This window comes from Triticum urartu, chromosome 7 (genome assembly GCF_003073215.2).
Source record: "Triticum urartu cultivar G1812 chromosome 7, Tu2.1, whole genome shotgun sequence".
Taxonomy (NCBI): domain Eukaryota; kingdom Viridiplantae; phylum Streptophyta; class Magnoliopsida; order Poales; family Poaceae; genus Triticum; species Triticum urartu.
Genome location: NC_053028.1, coordinates 660,180,322 through 660,187,052, shown reverse-complemented (window position 1 = coordinate 660,187,052; position 6,731 = coordinate 660,180,322).

Below are 6,731 nucleotides of genomic sequence, written 5' to 3'. Positions count from 1 at the left end.
TTGCAAACATGTTTATTCATAATAGGCTGAATCAGGAACGATGAACTAATCATATTTACAAAAACAAAAGAGGTCGAGTTCATATCAGCTTTTCTCATCTCAGCCAGTCCATCATATATCATCATAATTGCCTTTCACTTGCAAGACCGAATGATGTGAATAATAATAATAGTGCACGTGCATTGGACTAAGATGGAATCTGCAGGCATTCAATAAATAGGAGAAGACAAGGCAATATGGGCTCTTTTGTCAGATCAACAATAATGCATATAAGAGCCACTTCAACAATTCAATTATGGTCTTCTCCTATTGACTCCCAAAGAAAAGAAAAGAAATAAAACTATTTACATGGGAAAGCTCCCAAAAAGCAAAAGAAGAACAGGAAATCTTTTTGGGTTTTCTTTTTAATTACTACTACAAGCATGGAAAGTAAACTAATTAAAAACTACAACTAATTTTTTTGGTTTTTCTTAAGGTTTATCAAACACACAAGAAGAAAGCATAAAAAGGAAAATAAACTAGCATGGATGATACAATGAAAAAGTATGAGAACCGACATTTAGCAATGAGTGTGTGAACATGAATATAATGTCGGTGGGAAATATGTACTCCCCCAAGCTTAGGATTTTTGCCTAAGTTGGTCTATGGCCACGGCTGGCCTGGCGGATATCCATAATAATAGTTGTTGGGGTCGTACTATGATGCAGCGGCTATCGCCTTCTGAGCTGCAGCGTGGCGACGAGCAACCTCCTCTCTCCTCTCGTACTCATCTGCCTCCTCTGTGGTAATAGTATATCCTCCTCTTGCCTGATAATCAAAGAAAGCAGGAGTTGGTTTCTTAACATCTTCAGCTTTAATACCCTTTTCTTTCATAGATTTCTTTGCCTCTTGCATATCTTCAGGACTGAGAAATAGAATACCCCTCTTCTTCGGAGTTGGTTTAGGAATAGGCTCAGGAATTGGCTCCGGAGGCGTCCAATTATTTTCATTTGTCAACATATTATTCAATAGAATTTCAGCTTCATCCGGTGTTCTTTCCCTGAAAACAGAACCAGCACAACTGTCCAGGTAATCTCTGGAGGCATCGGTTAGTCCATTATAAAAGATATCAAGTATTTTATTTTTCTTAAGAGGATGATCAGGCAAAGCATTAAGTAATTGGAGAAGCCTCCCCCAAGCTTGTGGGAGACTCTCTTCTTTAATTTGCACAAAATTATATATATCCCTTAAAGCAGCTTGTTTCTTATGAGCAGGGAAATATTTAGCAGAGAAGTAATAAATCATATCCTGGTGACTACGCACACAACCAGGATCAAGAGAATTAAACCATATCTTAGCATCACCCTTTAATGAGAACGGAAACATTTTAAGGATATAAAAGTAGCGAGTTATCTCATCTTTAGTGAACAGGGTAGCTATTTCATTTAATTTAGTAAGATGTGCCACAACAGTTTCAGATTCATAACCATGAAAAGGATCAGATTCAACCAAAGTAATTATATCAGGATCAACAGAGAATTCATAATCCTTATCAGTAACAAAGATAGGTGAAGTAGCCAAAGTAGGGTCAGGTTTCATTCTATCATTTAGGGATTGCTTACTCCATTTAGCTAATAATTTTTTTAGTTCGGTTCTATTTCGGCAAGCTAAAATAGCTAAAGAAGCATCTTGATCAAATACATAACCCTTGGGAATAGCAAGTGGTTCTTCATCATCACTTTCATCAGTATCATCAGATTCAATATTTTCAATCTCTCTAGCCCTAGCAAGTTGTTCATCGAGAAATTCACTAAGTGGCATAGTGGTATCAGGCATAGAGGTAGTTTCATCATAAGTATCATGCATAGCAGAAGTGGCATCATCAATAACATGCGACATATCAGAACGAATAGCAGAAGCAGGTGTAGGTGTCGCAAGCTTACTCAAAACAGAAGGTGAATCAAGTGCAGAGCTAGATGGTAGTTCCTTACCTCCCCTCGTAGTTGAGGGATAGATCTTGGTTTTTGGATCTCTCAAGTTCTTCATAATGATAAGCAGATATATATCCCAAGTGACTCAAAGAATAGAGCTATGCTACCCGGCAACGGCGCCAGAAAATAGTCTTGATAACCCACAAGTATAGGGGATTGCAACAGTTTTCGAGGGTAGAGTATTCAACCCAAATTTATTGATTCGACACAAGGGGAGCCAAAGAATATTCTCAAGTATTAGCAGCTGAGTTGTCAATTCAACCACACCTGGAAACTTAATATCTACAACAAAGTGTTTAGTAGCAAAGTAATATGATAGTAGTGATAACGGTAGCAAAAGGTAACAGTAGTAAAAGTAATGTTTTTGGTATTTTGTAGTGATGATAGCAATAGCAACAGAAAAGTAAATAAGCGAAGAACAATATATCGAAAGCTCGTAGGCAACGGATCGGTGATAGAGAATTATGCCGGATGCGGTTCATCATGTAACAGTCATAACCTAGGGTGACACAGAACTAGCTCCAGTTCATTGATATAATGTAGGCATGTATTCCGAACATAGTCATACGTGCTTATGGAAAAGAACTTGCATGACATCTTTTGTCCTACCCTCCCGTGGCAGCGGGGTCCTTATGGAAACTAAGGGATATTAAGGCCTCCTTTTAATAGAGAACCGGAACAAAGCATTAACACATAGTGAATACATGAACTCCTCAAACTACGGTCATCACCGGTAAGTATCCCGATTATTGTCACTTCGGGGTTAACGGATCATAACACATAATAGGTGACTATAGACTTGCAAGATAGGATCAAGAACACTCATATATTGATGAAAACATAATAGGTTCAGATCTGAAATCATGGCACTCGGGCCCTAGTGACAAGCATTAAGCATAGCAAAGTCATAGCAACATCAATCTCAGAACATAGTGGACACTAGGGATCAAACCCTAACAAAACTAACTCGATTACATGATAGATCCCATCCAACCCATCACCGTCCAGCAAGCCTACGATGTAATTACTCACGCATGGCGGTGAGCATCATGAAATTGGTGATGGAGGATGGTTGATGATGACGATGGCGATAGTTTCCCCTCTCCGGAGCCCCGAACGGACTCCAGATCAGCCCTCCCGAGAGGTTTTAGGGCTTGGCGGCGGCTCTGTATCATAAAACGCGATGATTTCTTCTCTCTGATTTTTTCTCATCAAAACTTAATATATGGAGGTGGAGTTGGAGTCGGAGACGCAACAGGGGGCCCACGAGGTAGGGGCCGCGCCCTAGGGGGGCAGGCGCGCCCCCACCCTCGTGGCAAGACGGTGGGCCCCCTGACCTTCATCTTTGGCAGGTATTTTTCTTATTTTTTGAAAAGTGTCTCCTTGAAGTTTCAGGTCATTCCGAGAATGTTTGATCCTGCACATAAGTAACAACATGGTAATTCTGCTGAAAACAGTGTCAGTCCGGGTTAGGTCCATTCAAATCATGCAAGTTAGAGTCCAAAATAAGGCAAAAGTGTTTGGAAAAGTAGATACGTTGGAGACGTATCACGTATGATCTCGAACATGGCCTCTTCTCCCTCTCTGCCGGTATTGTTCGCCATATCTTTTATTTAACACTAATCCATAAGAAATATAAAACAATTTAGTACTCAAATTACAATGCATGGATGCAATCAATAAGGAAAAACTGAATCATATAGTACATAATATGCATCGTCTCGAATAATATATAATCTCGAATACATTGTCTTGGATAATATATAATCTCGAATGCATCGTCTCAAATAATATATAATCTCGAATACATTGTCTTGAATAATCACTGGCTAGGTAGATAATAAATATCGAATACTATAGAAGAATCACGTTGACACCCAATGAGAAGGAACCATCACAGGATCATATCTCCGGTCATCTGCCCAAAGAACCTGCCAGGTATTGGAGAACCTGACGTCCATAGCAGCCATGTAGCGATGGACGTGCTCGTCCTCCTCCCTGACACAGTGACGCACCACCTTCGGTGGGGCCGGCTCCCTCTGCACCGAATGTGGCCCACGTGAATGCCACCAAAGGAGATCAGGGTCGACGACGGGACCCAGGTTCCTCACCAAGCGGCGAGCCCCTGAAGGTAGCACCTCCCAGTGCCAGCCCGGCGGAGCCCAGTCCCGGACATGGGTCCTCTGAAGCAGGACGTCGTCACGAACGGGTCGACGGCGAGGATGCGGGCCGGGCATCGTCGAGAAAAAATACTATATGCCGCAAAAGTAACATTTTTAAAATTATTGGATTGTGATTTCTTATGTATAAATTTTAAAAATGCTATCATACTAATTAAGCAATTCTATATGGAATTTCATACTAATTAAGCATCTAACACTAAAAACAGAAAAAAACAACTTCTATACACCCATTAAAAACAGAAAAACAACATTATATAAAAAAGTCCTTACTAATTAAACACTAATTATATCCATCTAACATGCATTCATACATATATACTAGTGAAAAAATAATAATCTAAAACATGTAAACTAATTAAACATACAAAAATACGTATATACTAATTAACTTTAGGAAATGTGTGTGTGTGTGTGTTCATCATGCTTGTGTGTGTGTATGGGCTCGGGGAGGGGCGGTGCCCATGGTGGCCGCCGGGGGCGAGGGAGAGGGGATAGAGGGGGGAGCTCACAGCGGGGCGACGGCGACGGCGAGGCAACAGCGATGGCGAGGCGATGGCCGGGGGCGGCGACGGGGGGAGGCGACGTGACGGGGGCGGCGACGGCAACGTCGCGCGCCGGGGGCGGCGACGGGGACGGCGCGGAACGGGGGCGGCGACGGCGTCGATCGATCGGGGCAGGCGGTGCTTCGACGGGGAAACAAAGTAAGAATGAAATTTTTTCAAGTGCTGCTTATATAGAAGGCACCTTTAGTACAGGTTGGAGCCACCAACCGGTACTAAAGGTCTGTTTTGGCCAGGCGAAGCGGCGGGAACCGCACCCCTTTAGTACCGGGTGGTGGCACCAACCGGTACTAAAGGCCCTCTTTAGTACCGGTTGGAGCCACGACCCGGTACTAAAGGGGGTGCGCTGGCGCAGGTGCGGTGCGGCAAGTTTAGTCCCACCTCGCTAGCCGAGGGGTGTCCGCACTAGTTTATAAGCCCCAGTGCGGTAGCTCTCTCGAGCTCCTCTCCAAAGCAGGCCTACTGGGCCTAAATGTTCTGTGCTTCCCTATGGGCCTACTGGGCCTTTGCGGGCCTGCATCCTGGCCCAACAACAGGTTGGGTTTCTAGTCGTATGCAGGCCGCTATGGCGCAGTAAGCGGGCTTTTTATTTTCTTATTTTTTTTGCTTTATTTATTTTTGTTTTATTTATTTTTGAGTTGTTTTTTTGCTGTCTTTAGAGTTTCTTTGTGAATATTTTTTGCTTTAGGTACAAAAAATTACAAACCTTCTATTAGTGCCGGTAGTTTATAAATTTGAATAGTTTACATTTTGAATTATTTGAAATTTCTGTGAATCACTATTTGTGAATAACTTAACTTTGAAAATAGATTTTTCAGTGATTCTTTTTTCTTATGTTTAATATCAGTGTGTTTAATCATTATATTCAATTTGGTAATGCTTAGGTTATTTAAAAAATGAAATGCCTTTGTAACGGATGAGTTTTCGTCCGAAACTCTGATACTTCGAAAGAGATTGTCCATTTTGTACACATAACTACCCTAACTATTATAGAGATTCCCTCCTGGGTGTGAAACACGGAAGAAAGTGATGATAGTGAAGCCGATCACATCCCAGATCTTTAGGTGTGAAACTTTTTCTTTGTGTGTGTCCCTTTGCGCCGTAGCCATGGAAAATCTTCATCATTTAACAGGATGCTCGGGTCAATATTCACTGTGAATGGAGCAATTTCATCAAACTTTTCATAATCTTCTGACATGTCTGTCTTGTCATCCACTGCCATGATGTTTCTCTTTCCAGAAAGAACTATGTGGCGCTTTGGCTCATCGTGTGATGCATTCGCTTCCTTATCTTTTCTTTTTATCGGCTTGGTAGACATATCATTCACATAAAAACATGTGCCACATCATTAGGTAGGACGAATGGTTCGTCTGCATACGCAAGATTGTTGAGATCCACTGTTGTCATTCCATACTGCGGGTCTTCCGTTACCCCGCCTCGTGTCATATTGACCCATTTGTACCGAAACAAAGGGACCTTCAAACCACATCCATAGTCAAGTTCCCATATCTCCTCTATGTAACCATAATACGTTTCCTTTCCCATCTTAGTTGTTGCATCAAAGCGGACACCACTGTTTTGGTTGGTGCTCTTCTTATCTTGGGCGATCGTGTAAAATGTATTACCATTTATATTCGAAGATGGTAACTGGGACAACGAGTACATATCATCTTCAATAGAGGCATCATGCATGGCACGTGTCTGCAACCAGCCAGCGAAACTCCTGGTTTGTTCACGTGTAATCCAGTCATCAGACCGCTCCGGGTGTTTGGAGCGTAGAAAATTCTTGTGTTTGTCCATATACAGAGCCACCAAGGCGGAATTCTGTAGAACTGTGTAGTGTGCTTCAGTGAGAGAATGTCCGTCCATACATATTTTTTGATTCCCTCCTAGCGTGCCTTTTCCATCCAGTCTGCCCTTATGCCGCGATTCAGGAACACCAATCGGCTTAAGGTCAAGAATAAAGTCAATGCAAAACTCAATGACCTCCTCATTTTCAAGGCCCTTGGAGATGCTTC